Consider the following 21,145-nt stretch of genomic DNA (forward strand, 5'->3'; position numbering starts at 1 on the left):
AGCAGTCTTTGCCATCGGATAAAACTTCACCAAAAATTTTTGCGCAAGATCTTGCCACGTAGTGATGGACCCAGCTGGTTCAGAATGTAACCAGTCTTTAGCCTTGTCCCTCAGTGAGAATGGGAAAAGCCTCAACTTGATAGCCTCATCAGTCACGCCATTATACTTAAAAGTGCTGTAGATCTCGACAAAATTCCTTATGTGCATGTTGGGGTCTTCAGTTGCTGCTCCTCCAAAAGAAACAGAATTCTGCATCATCTGAATAGTGCCCGGCTTGATTTCAAAGGTGTTAGCTTGAATAGCCGGATGAAGGATGCTTGACTGAATGTCATCAATTTTAGGTCGAGAAAAATCCATCAGAGATGGATCAGCTTGAACAATACGATCTCCCATGTTTACTGGTTCTTTCTGTTCAGTTCCTGAATCCGAATCCTCAAAATCTAACTTCTCCGGAATATCAAGAACTTCGTCTGTCTCCTCAGCTGTATCTAAAGTCCTCTTGCGAGCACGAGAACGAGTTTGCATAAACGCTTGCTAAAGTACCTGAAACACAACCGAAAAAATTAAGTAACTACTACGTCCTAATCACTGAGTCCTAATGACCAATGATGGTAAGTACATAAACTAAACAAATACGCCGATCCCCGGCAGCGGCGCCAAAAACTTGTTAGGGCGAAAACACGCGCTAATATTCACGCAAGTATACGCGTTCGCAAGTAATATAGAATACTTTCTAGTTCGTTCCCTCAGAGACTCAGACTAAATTATTGTCTAATTAAACTCACTAACCAATGTATGATTACTTCTCAATGTTAAGATACTAACACTTAAAATTGTTGATTAAATATTAACTATAATTAACTACTTAATTAATCACTTAACTAACACTTCAATGTATCAATAATAAAACACTCATGAGATCACAACTTCATTATTACTTCCTTCTATAGCCATTGTTATTACCTTTAGCATGTGACAGTGATGATATTAATCGAATAACACGAAACTGATAAAAGCCAACTTTCATTGTACTAATACCATTCTACCAAGCATCCACAATTAAGATAGAAGTTGAATAGTCATCAATTATGTTGAGTTCCCATATGTCTACAGAAATTGACAACACAACGATTTAAGCACAAGTTATTCCTTTTAATTACATAGGGCAAATAAAACTGTTAGAGTTACCCACTAATCATGTACAACGTACATGAACCTATGCTAGCATGGCAAGTTCTAAATCTCAAGATCCACCGTCGCTTCACAAGAGATTAACACCCTATCTTATATGTTCGCGACGCACATAAGACGAATACGCACAACCAATACTAGATATCATGCAATCATCACACACTAAAGTATTAAACAATTAACTAAAGAATTCCATAATAAATCCGTTACAACCCCATGATCATGATTAGCCCATAATAGCACTCATCGTCATCATGGGTTCATATGAAATCATGATAAACAAACACAAGAAAATAATAACTAAACTAATTATATTAAAACAGAGTACGTCACAAGAGTAAATAAGTTCAAAGCAAGAAAACTAGCATCCAACGTTACAACGAAATAAGAAGCACAAGAATATATGCTTCCTCTTCGTTGCGGTGTGCTAAATCGGTCTTCTTCCTTATCTCTTTCGCTCCTTGCGTAAAAACACAATCTTCTTCAATCCACACTTGTGAAAACGTCTCAAATCTACTTAAATAATAGTCCCATAAAACTCAGATTACATAGAAGTGGAAACCAAACAGAAGTAGAAGTCCTAAAATAATTTATCTTTTTTTCCCGACCCTGCGCGGCCGCTCAGCATAGCTGAGCGGGCGCTCAGCTTGCTGCGCGGCCGCTCAGCAATGCTGAGCGGGCGCTCAGACCTCTACTGGAAAAATTCTGATTTCGCTCCGTTTCTTCACCGTAATCTGCCCTTTTCTTTCCTCTCGCAATGGTGAACACATGCCAAGGCTTATTCTTGATGATTCCTCCCCCGAAATGCAACTAAAACCCTGAAATGCATAAACACTAGAAAAACGCATCAAATACACAAAATACTTGATTTCAAGACACCAATTTAAGCCATTTTAAGACGTTCTAAGTGGTATAAAATGCCATGTATCACAGCTCCGGAATTAAATAGGACATTTGCATTTTCAGAATTTAACCAGAGGGTACCTGCTACCAAGTCAGTATTTCGGACAGCATCCTGAACGGTCATGTTGAAGGTCCTAGCAGCTGGGGTTCGGTTGGATGCAGCTCTGCTCATCCCTGAGACTGGGGGCTTCAATGTCGGGCAATCCTTTCTCATGTGTCCTACCTTCCCACATTGGAAACACGTCACATTGGGTCGATGCAGTTGTTGAAAAGGTGTACGGTTTGGTCACACCTGAAGCATTTCAGAGGGGCTCTCGCCTGGGTACACACTCCAAGGTGTCTCCTCCTACAGGTTTGACACTCCGGTATTGGGGCACGGGGTTGGCTATGAAACGTTGCCCTAGATTGTCCGCCATCCTGGCCAACAATCTCACTTGGGGCCTTTCTGAATCCGGGGCCTCTCGCAGGTTGGGACACCACTCCCCTGACGAACCTGCTTGGAAGGCTCCTGTTCCCGGTTCCTATTCCTTGGCTTCCTATTTTCCTTTTCCTTCATACTTTGTTCACTGCCAGCTTCAATAATCGAGGCTTTTTGCACTAAGGTGGCATAATCTGTCAGCTCTAGTACTGCCACTCGGTTCTGAATCCACTGTTTCAGACCAAGCTGAAACTTTCACGTTTTCTTCTCTTTGGTATTCACGAACTCAGGCACAAATCATGATAGCTCAGTAAACTTGGCCTCATACTCTGCCACAGTCATCTTATCCTGTTTCAACTCTAGAAACTTAATCTTCATCTGGGTTTCCATAAACCTAGGGAAATACTTGTCTAAGAACAGTCGGTAAACCTATTTTATGAAATCACAGCATCAGTCTCTAGGTTTCGTTTAGACTCCCACCAATAATTAGCTTCTCCTTTCAGCATGTAAGAAGCGAAAATAGTCTTATGTCGTTTGTAATAACCCCAATTTTTGGAAAATTTTGAAACCCTTATGAATAGTGTTTTTGCTGAATGAGAAAACTTTTCATGCCACACTATGTAGGGATTCTGTTATGGATATTCTGGGATTTTATTAGTACTCTATGAAGTATATAAGTGTATGTAAATATCGTCAGAATCCAATTCCGAACACTTTGGTTTTTCCCGGAAATCCACAAGATACGGAGAGAATTGAGTATAAGGTAACAGGATAAAAAGGATTTAAATTAAAGGATTATAAGAGAGGATCATAAAAGGAATACAATGTATTGAGAAAGGTTAAGGGAACCTAAGTAATAAGATCCCGGGTATGATCCTTCAAACGATAAACGAGAACGAAAGTTAAGCGAACCGTATAACAGATCAGCGGTCATTAGGCAAACGATTAGGAAGTTAATCAAAGGGATTAATGGGAATGATGTCGTCCAACCAATAGAAAGAAGACAAGGAAGGAAGGATGACATCATGTGGATGAGATAAGCATGACATGGGAAGAAGGAGGTGTGGTGGCTTTGTAACCACACAAATCCAAGGGCAAGAAGGTAACTTACTAAATCAAAAACAAAAATCAACCAACCAACCAAGCAAATCATTTCATTTTCATCAAGGCAAAACACAAAATCCTCCATTCTTCATGAAGCTCTCGGGTGGTTTTCTTAATTTTTGAAAGTCCAAGCTCCTCCACTTGTTATTTTCCAAGGTAATTATCCTAGCTTCTCCTAGTTAAGTTACATACTTCCTATAAGTTTAAGCTTCTAAATCTAAGCCAATCTTTTTCTATAATTCACCAAAGATTAGGGTGAATAGTGTTTTCAAACTTTTAACTTTGTGTTCTTGATTTCATTTGCAAGATCAAGGTTAGATAAGGATAGATCGAGGTTCTTTGAGGCTCCCTAGTAACTTTCCACTCTCCAAGGAAGGTATAATCTCTTAACCAAGCTTTGTTATTGAAAGTTAGGAGCATAAAATGAGTATTAGAGTTCATGAGAGGCTTGATGATTGTGTATGTAGAGATTATTGGGTTTTGGGTTGTTTTTGAAGTTGTAAATCTTGGTTGTTGATTTATGAACTTAAGTGTAGTTTAAATTCATGATAAAGAATAGTATAAATGGTTAATGTGGATTTGTTGGGATTGTTATGATGTGATAAGGATGGAGGATGGTTGTATGTTGGATTTGAGGTTGATTTGGGTTGTTTGTGAATGGGTTGAAAATGGGAAATCGCGTAAACATAGCCGTCGTAACGTCCAATTTTCTTTGGACTGTTTTTGTGCATAGCATTAGGACCCGAGAACCCCCTGCTAGATTGTGACCACTGCCATGTTTAGATAGCTCATGTTACGAGCTTCGTTTTGATATGTAGTTCGTTCGATTCCGATGCACGGTTTAGGAGAAACGACCGTTTCAAGTAACGGCGTTTCGCGAACGAAACTTTTCCCCTCGCCTTACTTTGAAACATAGGTTAAAGACCAAAAAGGGTTAATTAATGCATGAAACATTTATGGTAAGTGTTTTAGGCAGTTGGTAAGTCACTCGCGAAGGAATCGCTTTAAAACTCGTAAAGGTTAAATTATTAAAAATGGCGGAGCCGAGGGTACCCGAATGACTTAAGCAAATCGGTGAGCGCAAAACAAGCGTTAGAGTCTAAGTTAGTTAAAGTATAGATTTACAAGTGATTTTGGTTTAATTCCAACTTCCTTGTTGTTTATAGGTTACCAGACTCGTCCCGAGCCATTCGTAACCCCAGTCGCTCAGGCAAGTTTTCTACCCGTTATACTGTTGTTGTGATGTAAATATATGTATATGCATTATCTTGTGATATTGCATGATTGTTATTAGCAAATTTTGCGATATATTGGAGCATGCTAATATGGTATATATGCATGTCTGTTTCGTAATCTGGTTATCTATCTGTTGATTTCAATGCTTATAGTTGCATAATACCTATGCTAGAAATAAGCAAGTAGTTGCGTATACCCTTAGTATAGGGGATAAAAGGTGAACATATTTCTAAACCGGGAGTCGATGTTCCCGAGTATATATATATATATATTTATTTATTTATTTATATATATATATATATGGATATAGTTTTTAAAACTATTAATCGAATAAGGTTTATTCGATAACTTTAACTTTATTTTATTATTGAATATTATTTCAAATATTATTCGAAGGCGTATGACTCCTTTACATTATTTATTGAATATTATTTGAATATTCATTTGAGGATGTATGACTCCTTTATTTTATTTAATGAATATTATTTATAATATTCATTCGAGGTATTATGACTCAGCTTATTTTATTTATTGAATATTATTTGAATATTCATTTGAGGATCTATGACTCCGATTATTTGCTGAGAAATATTCTTTATTTTATTAAAGAATAAGGTGTCGATAATCAAACTATTTTTGATTATTCAAATAAAGATATTACTTTCGTATAAGTATATCTTTGATTATTTGCTATTCATTTCAAGTATAAGTTTTAATACTTCTACTTCAATTATTTTTATAAAGATTATTTTTTTATGGGAATATTATTTAAATAATAATATTCAGACATTTTCTAAATATTCTGGGGACTGATTTACTTCATTAAATCAGTTTTACTCCAAACACTCTTTAAAGTGTTTTCGAGTCTTAAAAATGATTTTTAAAAGTCAGAGCGGATCCCAAAACTCATTTTTATATTTAAGATCTTCCTTTTAAAAAGGGGATTTAAATACTCGCTCAAAACCTGGGGGATCCGGCTCGGTGGTGTGTTTTATATTCGCAACAAGGTTGCTGTCTTGGTAAAAGAAGTTTTTGATTACTTACCCAATATTCGGGAAGTAAAATTCTTGGAACAAGTTAATCCATTAACAGGCATCGCCTGGGAAATATCGGTGAGTTTTCCTTTCCAACTAGGTACGACTTCTTGGTGGAGCCGTATCAACAAGTTTCTACTTGGGGAAAGGGGGAAACGAGCTTTACGTTTCAGAGTCATGGATTTCATCTGAACTAGGAGTGGCGTAAGTGGTCGAGTAGCGCCGGCCCAGCCTTATTATATTGGCCCAAATGGCCTGGAAGTTCCGCTAAGGCGGTCCATTCCTTAGGAGTTCAGTGTTCGGTTGACAAGTAAATCCGACAGGTTCTCCTCTACATGTAGAAAATGGTGGGGTTGTACTACTACGACTGATCATCGTAAGTGGTCTTCCTGGCGCGGCAAACTCCCGTAATGAGTTCATCATCCAATTGGATAATTTCTGCAACACTACCCAGAGCACTTCGATAGAAAGGCTACGGTTGGGCGATTGTTGAGTGTTGGCAGGGTCAAGTTTTCAAAATGATGTTTACATCAAATGAAGTATCTCGTAACTTCATTTTATTTTGATAATATTTTAAAGATTTAATCTATTCAAATCTTGTCTTATAGTCTCATCTATGTGATGAACTTTTGAAGCTAATTATAATTTGAACGGTGGTAGTTCAAGTAGTATTTGGGAAAGATATAAGTATATTGGGGTATCTTGTAACTTCATCTTTTAAACTTATATCTAATTAATAATTGTCTTATGAATGATAAAGATTTTCAGAAAAACGTTGAGACAAGGTTAGATATATGAGATCACCTTGCAACGATATTTTTATACACAGTTATACACTGGGACTTTGTGTATATTATGCATGGAAGAGGACTTCCAATATTTTGAAAAGTATATATGTATATATACTGAATATTTTGCGACTTCATCGCATTAAGATATCAAACTTGGTTCATTTCTTTTGACCAAGACTTTCATGAGTATTATGAGTAGGCTCATATATTGTTAATCATTATACATATTATTTTGGTGGGCTTGCTGCTCACCCTTGCTTTCTTCTTTCATCACACAACAACAGATAGAAAAGATGAACAGAACCAAGCTCCCGATTCGCAAGCGATTAGGAGACGTTCCGCAGTTTTCTAGAAGCATTGATGCCGCCGTAGCTGAGGTAGGAACTACCAATAGGCTAGGCTTTCAACTTTTGATGGACCAGATTTATTTATATTTATGAATTGTAATAATGGCAAAGAAATGTAAATTTATTCAGAAAACCTTTTAAGGTGTATTGGCAGATAATTGTGGAATAAAATGACTTGTGGTTATTTTTGGATGTTCATCTCTGAGACTATAACGTGTGGTGTGTGTTTATTGTGGGGTCACAGAGTAGTTGAGTAATTATTAAGATTGGGTGTTATTAAGGGAAATGGAACTCGTGACGACCCGGATCCCCGACCCCGGATCTGGGGGTGTTACAGAAATGGTATCAGAGCCAAGCGTTATAAACCTCAGAGATGATGGGACGTTAAGATAATAAGTTAACTAAGATAATAAGAACTCTTGCCAAGTTCATAGTCGGGCTACCTAACGTAGCACTGACAGTTAAAACCCTTATGGGAACCCTTATAAATATCGTGATAGGAGCGTAGTTCGTTATCGTATATAGTAGCGGGACTCCGAACCCTGAGGTTGAGGAGCAACATCGCGATGATATTTTATTACTAATTGGAGATCGGATTGCGGATCCGATAGAGTGTCCTAATGCAGGACCGGATGATGTTGATAGTGAGGATGTAGCGATTGATGATGTTGTCCTAGAAGGGATAGTTATTGAGGAGGATCCCATGGAGGATCCTGACAAGAATGAATAAAGGACCACTGAGGAATTGATGACCATGGTTAGGGAAACTACCAGAGTTAGGATTGGCCGGTCACTACCGGAGGTTCGTTCAAGTTGTAAAGATAGTAGCCCCTTTAACGCGGCTTACTAGTAAGACTGAGAAGTTCGAATGGACAGAGAAATGCGAGAATAACTTTTAAGAACCGAAACAAAGGTTGGTGACGTTCCCTATGTTGGCGTTGCCGGATGGAAAAAAATGAGATTTTGTGATGTGTAGTGACGCTTCGCATGAGGAATTAGGGTGCTTCATATACAGCACAGCAAAGTAATCGCGTACGCGTCAAGACAATTAAGGGAATATATAATTCGATATCCCCGCCCATGAGCTTAGGCTCGTGGCAATAGTTTTACCCTAAAGATTGGAGGCACTACTTGTATGGAGAGAAGTGCGAGAATTACCTAAGCCATAAGTGCTCTAGTACATTTTCACGTAGAAAGAGCTCAACATATGCCAGAGGAGGCAGTTAGAGCTAATCAAGAATAATGATTGGGAGATTCTTTATCATTCGGGGAAAGCCATTATGGTGGCTGATGCCCTTAGTAAAAAGGAGAGACTCAAGATGATAATGTCTTTGGGAGAGTTTATAAGAGGTTTTGGAAATAGTAGTGAAGGTAACCGGAGCCGGTACCGAAAAGCTGTTTGAGATTGCAATACAGCCCGAATTATTGGAAAAGACCATATTGTGCCAGAAAAAGTTATGAATGAAGGCAGAGAGCCAACAATTAGATAAAAGATTAATATCGAGAAAGATGATAAGGGAATAATGAGGTATTCCTATAGAATTTGGGTTCCGAAAGTTCAAGAGTGTAAGGATGAGAACTTAGATGAGAGCCATAGTTTGAGGAATAAGATTTAGAGCAAACCCTGAATGTGATAGTCAGGGAGGACGCCATCAAGAGATAAAGAACCCGGAAAATAAAGTGGAAAATGAAGATTTTAAATTAAAAGATGACTCCAATTATGGGGAGTAGGAAGAAATATTTAGACTGAGGAATCAAAAGTCGAGTAAGGAAAGGAGACCCGAGATGATACCCCTATACGGCAATTCATGGACCTGTCTAAAGAGAACTTAGACTATTATCCCCAACCACCACCCTGAGGGGACAATGCGGCAGGAAATTCTTTCATGACCTTTAAATCGTTAAGCTCTCAGAGTTCCAAGGAACAGGTTGACCTAGTCGAGGCAAGAGCCTGGCTAAAGGAAATATAGGAATCATTTGAGATTCTGAATGATTGACGAATCACAAAAGAGTGTTTTTGTCACTTACCCTCCTAAGGGAGAGACCACCCGCTGGTGAAAGACCAAGAAAGGCATGGAGCCAGAGATTATAATAAACTGATTAAAGTTTAGTCAATTGTTTTCGGGAAGGTAATTCCCAAGGTTATGGAGATAGTGTAAAAGCTTTAGAGCCAGAACAAAGGCGGACGAGTATGATGAATTATGAATCTAAGTTGTAAAAGTTATCAAAGATTCGTTCTGAGGACACGAATCCAAAATGACGGGATGTTTGAAATCAATGTTTATGTTGTGTTGGTTCATGAAATAATGATAAGAGAAAGGAAAATTAAAAGAAATTGAAGTGGAAAGGAATATAACGGCAATAGAGTTTGAGGAATGATAAGGGAGTTGGGTATAGGGAAACCCTAAAGACTCGTAGCAATAGAAATAGAAAAGTATGTAATCATCAGGATGAGGGTGATTCACCATGAGTTAAATTGATGGTGGAAGGCATAAGAGATACATATATTTTATTCCCTGTAAGTTGGGAGGATTCGAAGAAACCTTGAGATAGTTCGAAGGATAAATAATGAGACGCGGATAGACTGAGGAGACAAGAAAGTAAGAAATTAAGAAAATTGGATGAAGGAAGTGACCTTCAAGAATGTGAAGTGTAAGACCGGTGGCTTGATACCCAGGAAGGGAGACGCCAGGTATGAAAGATATCCCAACATTGAGATGACTGTTGAGATAAACAACAAAAGTAAATAAGGATTTATTAAGAAGAAGTTCACGTTGAACATGACCAATATCTTCCAGATCATCCATGTGATCATTACCAAATCAGGAAAGAAAAGCGGATGACCATTGTTATCTTTTGGAGGCCATATGGATTGACCTCAATTTGAATAAGGATGCTGTTATGAAGTTAGGTATAGACTATCGAGGTGGGAATGATGAATAAGATAATCTATCAAGGATATATGACTTGATTTATCCATGGAAGGATGCATGTACCTTTTAAAGGTGGAATTAAGGATAGAACATTGGTAACTTAAAATGAATCCTAGGGGACTGCATAAAGGTTGGCATGTCACCCTTAATAGGGACAGTATGAGTTTTGACAGTATGATTGGGAAAGGGTTAAGGTAACAACAACCTTTAAGAATCAGTGGAGAAATTTTGCAGAAGTATATAGACAATGGTTCTACTATTAGTAAATGGTATTGTGATATGCCCTGTATCTAGGGAATACAGGAGGAACGATTGAAGGATAACCTTAGAGGTTTTATAAGGAAAAAGGTAATATTCAAAATTCTCAAGAATAGAAATGTGGATAAAGGAAATATGACGTAATTATAATGATGCCAAGTGGGGCACGTGTTAAACCACGAGAAAGTATGGATCGAACCAGTAATGGTCGAAATTGTTCAGGGCAATTAGGATTTAAAAAAAAAAAAAAAAAAATGTTCTAAGTATGATTGAGAGTCAGTCTTGACAGTGATTAGCCTCTAAAGAATGAGGCAATAACTTATGGAAAAATGGTGATATTTTTTTTCCCATCTGATTTTAAGGAAAACATCTTCACTCAAGCAGTGATCGGAAATAAGGTAGAAAATTTATTTGGAGGTGGTTAAAATGACATTGACTGTAAGGAAATTTTACTATCAGAAAAGGCCAAAGAGGTGGCCGACACTTTAAAGGTAAGTGGATAATTATAGGCGCGTGTGCCAAAAGAATACAGTGATGATGGTTAAAACTGTGAAGGTTGTATTATGGTTTGGAAGATTGACATTCCTCCTGATGACTGTGCAATACCCAACCGTAATAGTAGTAGGTAAAGGTTTAATTCGTGTAATCGCCATGAACGGGCTATCTATCTTAGAAGGTCCTATCTTGAGAATAATCCAGGACCATATTTCAAAAAGGACTAAACGAACCTTTAAGTTAAGTCTTCTATTGAAGGCATATGATTAAGAATGGTATTAACCTGCTATCGTTGCTTTGATTGAAACTCTTCTGCAATTTTATCTACTTCATGTCATGAAAGTACGTCAGAGTTTGGAGTGTTCTTCATGAATTGTGATTGGTGGTTATGTTAACTCCTTAGGAGAATTAGATATGAGATGTATGGACTCCGTATGGTTAGCTATTAAGATTTCATGGAAAATGAATGACTACAGTAGGTCAGTGGTGGACCATAGTAAAGCAGCAATGATTCTGCGAGTAATGAGCTGATTACAACCGTGAGAGTTGTATTGGAATGGGTGTTGAGATTGAGTACCACTAATCGGGTAGTGGTAGTGTATAAGTTAACATTGATAGACTAATTAAGTAGAGTGTCTACCTATTGTATATTTATTCTACTTATCAATAGAGAGTCGTATTACTATACGAGGAAGGTTGCAGTGCAGGCATAGAATTTTAGTAACGGTGATGTCTGGAATGAGATCCCAGATTCGATTTTCGATGTTGAGGGAGTTTCAAAAGTAATTGTGTATAAGCTCGAGGAAGAGCATGGGACCATAGAACGATGGACGGGATAGCGAAAATATTTAGGCACGTGAAATACGATGCTATAATACTTGATGTTGATATAAATACGTATATGTTTTGTTCTCCTATGACAAACCTCTATAGTTCAGAGGTAGGTTCCAAGCCAGATATTTTGTGGCAGTATATTTTTTTTTATATATACAATTCTCTTCAGTTCGTTCTTTTCTCTTCTTTTCATTTCATGTAAACTGAGAAGAACAACCCTTCCAGAAGGGGAGGTATTGCCGAATGACTATCTATCTGTGTGATAGAAGCCTAGTAGGATACCATCTATTGTTTAATTGCTTGTCAAGTACTAAAGGCTGGCCACCTTCTGTACTAACTATGCGATATAACAAGTGTTCATGATCATAGTGATCTCTCAACAAATTCCTTTAATTCTATTTGATTGATCAAATTTTGGAAAATAGAAACAGCTGAAAAAGGAGTAATAAAGTTGTGGTAGTATTCGGAATGGAAACACATTCGTGATACTAAGGTTGGCATGGTTATTAAAAGGTTATAGAACTCTAACGAGCAAAAGTATAACCAGTATAATATTAGGAACGGAAGGTAGTAGCGATTACGAACTCGAAAAGAATGGGTATTGAGAAGCAAAAGCTCTAATGCTAAACGCTATAATGAGAGTCTGTGCAATAGACTTGAAAGAATTTGGAATGATCACTTAACGCGAATTTAGTTATATCACGACAATAGATCATATGTCATTATTGAGGTGTCACCTTATGAGATCCTTGAGAGAAGATAATGTCGATCTCCCTTATGTTAGGACGAAGTTGTAGAGCGCAAGATGCTCAGACCCGCAGTAGTCCAAAGGACCAGGGATATAATAGATCTAATCAGAGGACGGCTGGTAGTAACCCAAGATGGACATAAGAGGTATGCTGATTTGACTCAAAAAGGACAAAGAGTATGAAATAGGGAGCCTAGTAATGTTATAGGTATCCCCTTGGAAACCCTTGAAAAAGGATTGACGAGGTTCGGAAAGAAAGGAAAGCTAAGTCTACAATTTGTTGGACCCTTGGATATATTAAGACGTTTGGGAAGTTAGCATATGAGCTAGCCCTAACCCCGAACATGTAGCAGGTCGTAACGTGTTTCACGTATCAATGTTAAGGAAGTGTAATTTAGATGCCAGATAAATAGAGGCATATGAGCGCATAGATATGCAACCCGACGTAACCTATATGGAGCAACCAGGAAGGGTTATAGAGTGAAAAGGAACAAGTGCTTAGGAGAAGGGTTATCAAACTAGGCAGAGTTTGGTGGTAGGACCACAATGTGGAGAATTGACTTGAGAGTTAGAAAGTGCAATACTAAGGAAGGTATCCCTATTCATTTTCTATCTGATTCCGGGACGGAATCCTTTTAAGGAGGGGAGACTGTAATAACCCCAATTTTTGGAAAATTTTGAAACCCTTATGAATAGTGTTTTTGCTGAATGAGAAAACTTTTCATGCCACACTATGTAGGGATTCTGTTATGGATATTCTGGGATTTTATTAGTACTCTATGAAGTATATAAGTGTATGTAAATATCGTCAGAATCCAATTCCGAACACTTTGGTTTTTCCCGGAAATCCACAAGATACGGAGAGAATTGAGTATAAGGTAACAGGATAAAAAGGATTTAAATTAAAGGATTATAAGAGAGGATCATAAAAGGAATACAATGTATTGAGAAAGGTTAAGGGAACCTAAGTAATAAGATCCCGGGTATGATCCTTCAAACGATAAACGAGAACGAAAGTTAAGCGAACCGTATAACAGATCAGCGGTCATTAGGCAAACGATTAGGAAGTTAATCAAAGGGATTAATGGGAATGATGTCGTCCAACCAATAGAAAGAAGACAAGGAAGGAAGGATGACATCATGTGGATGAGATAAGCATGACATGGGAATAAGGAGGTGTGGTGGCTTTGTAACCACACAAATCCAAGGGCAAGAAGGTAACTTACTAAATCAAAAACAAAAATCAACCAACCAACCAAGCAAATCATTTCATTTTCATCAAGGCAAAACACAAAATCCTCCATTCTTCATGAAGCTCTCGGGTGGTTTTCTTAATTTTTGAAAGTCCAAGCTCCTCCACTTGTTATTTTCCAAGGTAATTATCCTAGCTTCTCCTAGTTAAGTTACATACTTCCTATAAGTTTAAGCTTCTAAATCTAAGCCAATCTTTTTCTATAATTCACCAAAGATTAGGGTGAATAGTGTTTTCAAACTTTTAACTTTGTGTTCTTGATTTCATTTGCAAGATCAAGGTTAGATAAGGATAGATCGAGGTTCTTTGAGGCTCCCTAGTAACTTTCCACTCTCCAAGGAAGGTATAATCTCTTAACCAAGCTTTGTTATTGAAAGTTAGGAGCATAAAATGAGTATTAGAGTTCATGAGAGGCTTGATGATTGTGTATGTAGAGATTATTGGGTTTTGGGTTGTTTTTGAAGTTGTAAATCTTGGTTGTTGATTTATGAACTTAAGTGTAGTTTAAATTCATGATAAAGAATAGTATAAATGGTTAATGTGGATTTGTTGGGATTGTTATGATGTGATAAGGATGGAGGATGGTTGTATGTTGGATTTGAGGTTGATTTGGGTTGTTTGTGAATGGGTTGAAAATGGGAAATCGCGTAAACATAGCCGTCGTAACGTCCAATTTTCTTTGGACTGTTTTTGTGCATAGCATTAGGACCCGAGAACCCCCTGCTAGATTGTGACCACTGCCATGTTTAGATAGCTCATGTTACGAGCTTCGTTTTGATATGTAGTTCGTTCGATTCCGATGCACGGTTTAGGAGAAACGACCGTTTCAAGTAACGGCGTTTCGCGAACGAAACTTTTCCCCTCGCCTTACTTTGAAACATAGGTTAAAGACCAAAAAGGGTTAATTAATGCATGAAACATTTATGGTAAGTGTTTTAGGCAGTTGGTAAGTCACTCGCGAAGGAATCGCTTTAAAACTCGTAAAGGTTAAATTATTAAAAATGGCGGAGCCGAGGGTACCCGAATGACTTAAGCAAATCGGTGAGCGCAAAACAAGCGTTAGAGTCTAAGTTAGTTAAAGTATAGATTTACAAGTGATTTTGGTTTAATTCCAACTTACTTGTTGTTTATAGGTTACCAGACTCGTCCCGAGCCATTCGTAACCCCAGTCGCTCAGGCAAGTTTTCTACCCGTTATACTGTTGTTGTGATGTAAATATATGTATATGCATTATCTTGTGATATTGCATGATTGTTATTAGCAAATTTTGCGATATATTGGAGCATGCTAATATGGTATATATGCATGTCTGTTTCGTAATCTGGTTATCTATCTGTTGATTTCAATGCTTATAGTTGCATAATACCTATGCTAGAAATAAGCAAGTAGTTGCGTATACCCTTAGTATAGGGGATAAAAGGTGAACATATTTCTAAACCGGGAGTCGATGTTCCCGAGTATATATATATATATATATATTTATTTATTTATATATATATATATATGGATATAGTTTTTAAAACTATTAATCGAATAAGGTTTATTCGATAACTTTAACTTTATTTTATTATTGAATATTATTTCAAATATTATTCGAAGGCGTATGACTCCTTTACATTATTTATTGAATATTATTTGAATATTCATTTGAGGATGTATGACTCCTTTATTTTATTTAATGAATATTATTTATAATATTCATTCGAGGTATTATGACTCAGCTTATTTTATTTATTGAATATTATTTGAATATTCATTTGAGGATCTATGACTCCGATTATTTGCTGAGAAATATTCTTTATTTTATTAAAGAATAAGGTGTCGATAATCAAACTATTTTTGATTATTCAAATAAAGATATTACTTTCGTATAAGTATATCTTTGATTATTTGCTATTCATTTCAAGTATAAGTTTTAATACTTCTACTTCAATTATTTTTATAAAGATTATTTTTTTATGGGAATATTATTTAAATAATAATATTCAGACATTTTCTAAATATTCTGGGGACTGATTTACTTCATTAAATCAGTTTTACTCCAAACACTCTTTAAAGTGTTTTCGAGTCTTAAAAATGATTTTTAAAAGTCAGAGCGGATCCCAAAACTCATTTTTATATTTAAGATCTTCCTTTTAAAAAGGGGATTTAAATACTCGCTCAAAACCTGGGGGATCCGGCTCGGTGGTGTGTTTTATATTCGCAACAAGGTTGCTGTCTTGGTAAAAGAAGTTTTTGATTACTTACCCAATATTCGGGAAGTAAAATTCTTGGAACAAGTTAATCCATTAACAGGCATCGCCTGGGAAATATCGGTGAGTTTTCCTTTCCAACTAGGTACGACTTCTTGGTGGAGCCGTATCAACAAGTTTCTACTTGGGGAAAGGGGGAAACGAGCTTTACGTTTCAGAGTCATGGATTTCATCTGAACTAGGAGTGGCGTAAGTGGTCGAGTAGCGCCGGCCCAGCCTTATTATATTGGCCCAAATGGCCTGGAAGTTCCGCTAAGGCGGTCCATTCCTTAGGAGTTCAGTGTTCGGTTGACAAGTAAATCCGACAGGTTCTCCTCTACATGTAGAAAATGGTGGGGTTGTACTACTACGACTGATCATCGTAAGTGGTCTTCCTGGCGCGGCAAACTCCCGTAATGAGTTCATCATCCAATTGGATAATTTCTGCAACACTACCCAGAGCACTTCGATAGAAAGGCTACGGTTGGGCGATTGTTGAGTGTTGGCAGGGTCAAGTTTTCAAAATGATGTTTACATCAAATGAAGTATCTCGTAACTTCATTTTATTTTGATAATATTTTAAAGATTTAATCTATTCAAATCTTGTCTTATAGTCTCATCTATGTGATGAACTTTTGAAGCTAATTATAATTTGAACGGTGGTAGTTCAAGTAGTATTTGGGAAAGATATAAGTATATTGGGGTATCTTGTAACTTCATCTTTTAAACTTATATCTAATTAATAATTGTCTTATGAATGACAAAGATTTTCAGAAAAACGTTGAGATAAGGTTAGATATATGAGATCACCTTGCAACGATATTTTTATACACAGTTATACACTGGGACTTTGTGTATATTATGCATGGAAGAGGACTTCCAATATTTTGAAAAGTATATATGTATATATACTGAATATTTTGCGACTTCATCGCATTAAGATATCAAACTTGGTTCATTTCTTTTGACCAAGACTTTCATGAGTATTATGAGTAGGCTCATATATTGTTAATCATTATACATATTATTTTGGTGGGCTTGCTGCTCACCCTTGCTTTCTTCTTTCATCACACAACAACAGATAGAAAAGATGAACAGAACCAAGCTCCCGATTCGCAAGCGATTAGGAGACGTTCCGCAGTTTTCTAGAAGCATTGATGCCGCCGTAGCTGAGGTAGGAACTACCAATAGGCTAGGCTTTCAACTTTTGATGGACCAGATTTATTTATATTTATGAATTGTAATAATGGCAAAGAAATGTAAATTTATTCAGAAAACCTTTTAAGGTGTATTGGCAGATAATTGTGGAATAAAATGACTTGTGGTTATTTTTGGATGTTCATCTCTGAGACTATAACGTGTGGTGTGTGTTTATTGTGGGGTCACAGAGTAGTTGAGTAATTATTAAGATTGGGTGTTATTAAGGGAAATGGAACTCGTGACGACCCGGATCCCCAACCCCGGATCTGGGGGTGTTACATCGTTCCTCCACACCTAGTATCTCGAAGGACTTTTCTATCTCTTTGAGCCAGGCCCGTGCTTCCACGGGGTCGGCGGATCCTAGAAACTCTGGAGGTTTGAGGGATTTAAATGCCCTGAATGTAATGGCTGCAGTCTGTTGGGCAGCATGCGGCTATGGTGGAATGGGCTGTTGGTTCAGATTTACTCTTAAAAGTTCCATAAACTCATTCATGGGGTTCCCTCCCTGATGGGTATCCTCAGCCTCTTCTTCTACATATACTTCCTCATCATATTCATTATAGTCTAGGTCCTCTTCACATTCTTCATTCACTACAGGGTCAGGTTCATTCCGTTGTTGGTTAACAGATTCTGCGGGCTGTGCCCTGGTTCCTCTTCTACGGGGTGGCATTGTTCAGATAATGAAAAGTTGTCAATATAGTTGCAATTATTTTACCATTGGATTAATTTATTCGTATGTAAGCATGTCATTTATTATCTAGCATATTTTTATCAGGTGCAATAATATGGAAATCCATTTCTAAATAGCTGCTAGATATATATACCATATGGTCTCCCACTTATATCTGGGGAACAAAACAACTAACCGGGTTCATACATGACTTGATTATAATACATCATTACTTGTCCTGAATACTGAAATGCAAATACATAAGTCATGTACCCTGAAGGGCTAGGAATGCTATCTACTACTAGCTATCCTATCAAAATTGGTGACAAGCCACCCAGCCTTCTTCAAGGTCCATAAATAGTTACTAGTCCTCAGTTACTGTCACTGCGCATGAGGTCACGCACCCTCCTCATCGCTCCTGCCAACATCAGCTATGCATCAACTACCAGGATGTATCCTCCAACCGCCGGCATCCTCATCTAAACCCGGATGCGGAGCTCGATCCCATCAATCTCTCTACGGGCTATGGTTGGGGAAGCAGCTCTGAAGTCCCTTAGGTATCTTAGTCTGATGGCTCTCTCAGCTGTCAGTGCCTGGCGTAACTCCACAATGCGGGCAGATGCCGCAGTGATCTCAGCGTTAAGCTGAGCCACCATTCAGTCGTGTACAGCTACATGTATGGTCTCCGGGGGTGGTAGAGGTGAGTCTGGGTCACTAGAGGATATGTCATAAGCCACGTAGGTTTGTGCATCCATATCATCCTTATCATAATCAATATAGGGCAAATGACTCTGCATCCCTGGGTGTGGTGTAGAAGAGTGAACAGTCGGGAGAGGGTACATCTCTACATCCCTCCAGCCTAAGTCATCTCCCTGGGGCATCTCAACGTCGTCAGCTATGGGGACAGGAAGGTTAGTCTCCTCCTCCGGGGCATCCTCAGTAGGGTCATCATCTGAGTCATCAATGGGTGGGTCCTCCGGCTCGGGAGTAGGGTCACACTCAGGGACTATAGCATCATCAACAGGGTCAACCTCCCTCATAGGCTCCACGGGTTCCTGACATAATAGGCAAGGTGTTACTAACTTAGAGTCGGAATTCCCTTGAGGGTTAAAACTGTCAAGACTACCCGTGTAGCCCGACGACAAACTCGACTTGAGCTCTAATTGATTATTTATTATTCTTATATCTACGTATTGTATATCATGTCGTTACCAAGATTTCATAACCTAAGGCTCTGATACCATTTCTATGGCACCCCAAAATCCGGGGTCTGGGATCTCGGAGGCCACGCTATCTCAATCACTATAAACCACATACCTCACATCACAATATATAAATACTCACACTTTACGACCCCACACTTATCACACACACACACTTACAGGTTATTGTCTTGGAAATGAACCATTCATTAGTAGAGTAACTCAAACCACAAAGTGATAATTATTACAACCCAAAAGTAATTAAGTCTTACCGGTGAATAACCTTTAAGTAAGGCTAGCCCGTCGGCCAAATATGTATTTCTTATTTATTACCTTACATAAGTCATACTTATAAATAAGTCGAACTAAAAACAACTGAAAACCAATCCAGCTTATTCGGACTACCTGTGGTACCGCACCAAACAACCTACGAAACAGCTGACCATTTTCTACCCGTTTCCTGGTTGTGAGTCTCATGGTAGGCATCTTGATTCACTGTTGTGTTGTGTCAATTTAAGAAAATAAGTGTGAGCTATAATGCCCAACATAATAATGCACAGTATGAAAATGACTATATGATAAACTCACGTAAAACATCATATATGATAATTATGTTTTATTCAAAAATAGTTTTCCTTGGTGATACACACCTTCTTATGAACACAATTCTTTAGTGGATTTTATTATCCTGCGAATACTTTAATAGTAAACTCAGCACCTAGGCTTGGGTTACGGTATTGCATCACAATTCTAATTGGAAGAATAGGACACTCGTTGGAGCAACTGCATACGATGATCAGTCGTAATACGATAATAGTATCCTTTTCTACTAGTAGAAGGACGACACCTTCGTATCCCGGTTATCACCCTGGCCGCATTTGGGCTACGTGTCCCATTTTGGGTATACACATACTTCACAAGTTCCTGAGCACATAGAGTACCTTCTCATGCGGTACCTTTGGTAGTCCATCTAGCACACATAGTACCAGAGTCAACCCCTCCCTTGTCCTTTAAAAGAATTCTATCATATCTCGACAACTCGAACCACATCTAAGTTCCCCCAAGCGTTTTGCTTGTCGATAGAAACAACTTGATTTATTAGCGTATATATGTATATGTATACGTACTTCCAAATTTTTCGGAGGAAGTACTAAGGATGTGAGTTGACCGTTGTCAACAGATAATTAAATAAGGGGGAAATTTCTTTTGAAACTATATTCAAATATTTAAATAAGTCGAGATACAATTCTTCGACGATCTGAAATTATTCGAATGATTTTTCCGAAAATCAGAAAGTATTTTAAATCAGGTTCTATGATTTTTAAATCATAAAGAAACCATTTAATAAATAATAATTAATTAAATAATAATCGATAAATAATTAAACCTCGAAGGAGTTTACTTTTAAAAGAATATTTGAATTAATATTCCCCAACTAATTTATTTTTATATAATTTAATGATCTTTAATATTTAATCGAGTCTGAAATAAATATTCACTGGAGAATACTTCTCCATAATAAATGAATAGAAGATAAATATTTATTGTCCGAACGATAAAGTATAGTTGAGGGAATACGATCTTTGAAAATCGTTTTAATAAAAGTTCGAGGTGTTTAATATTTTGTAAGTGGACGTTGAGTCCCTTTAAAACGTACTACTATGGACTTTTAATCATCCTATAATATCGCCGGAATGATTCTCGGGTTTTTATTTTGAAATCCCGACCGACTCTCGGTCTTATAATAATATGTCACGCTTATAGCGGAATTAAATATTTCACGATATATACTTATCGTACAACATCGCTACATTATGCGAAAATTCGATTACTACGTATCATGGCAAGCATAATATTTATGCAATGATAATAAAACAATCCTTTCACAACACAACATTAAATGGAGTTGGGTTCGTAAACTTGCCTGGGTATCTTGAGGTGGAGGATGCTCTAGGTTCCGCTCGAAAATCTATAATCATAAACACAATTTGTTTCGTTAGGTCCCGTTCTAATTTACGGTGACTCACACTCATGCGCTACTTATTATGCACCCTCTCAACTTATATTACACTTATTATTTCTTTAAGTCCTTATTCTCATTATGGTCGCTTCCTTTTTCAAAGTATCTTAAGTTCATTTTCATTTTCGTTGTCGGCTCCGCTTATGGATTCTAGGGTTTCTAATCGCGCGGTCTCGGCTCCGATATTTTTATAAAATTGAAAAATAATTATTTTCACTTGAAATTTTTATGAAAGTTAGAAAACTAAATTTTGATTCTACAAAGATTTTCAAGGGCTG

This window comes from Apium graveolens, chromosome 8 (genome assembly GCF_009905375.1).
Source record: "Apium graveolens cultivar Ventura chromosome 8, ASM990537v1, whole genome shotgun sequence".
Lineage (NCBI taxonomy): Eukaryota > Viridiplantae > Streptophyta > Magnoliopsida > Apiales > Apiaceae > Apium > Apium graveolens.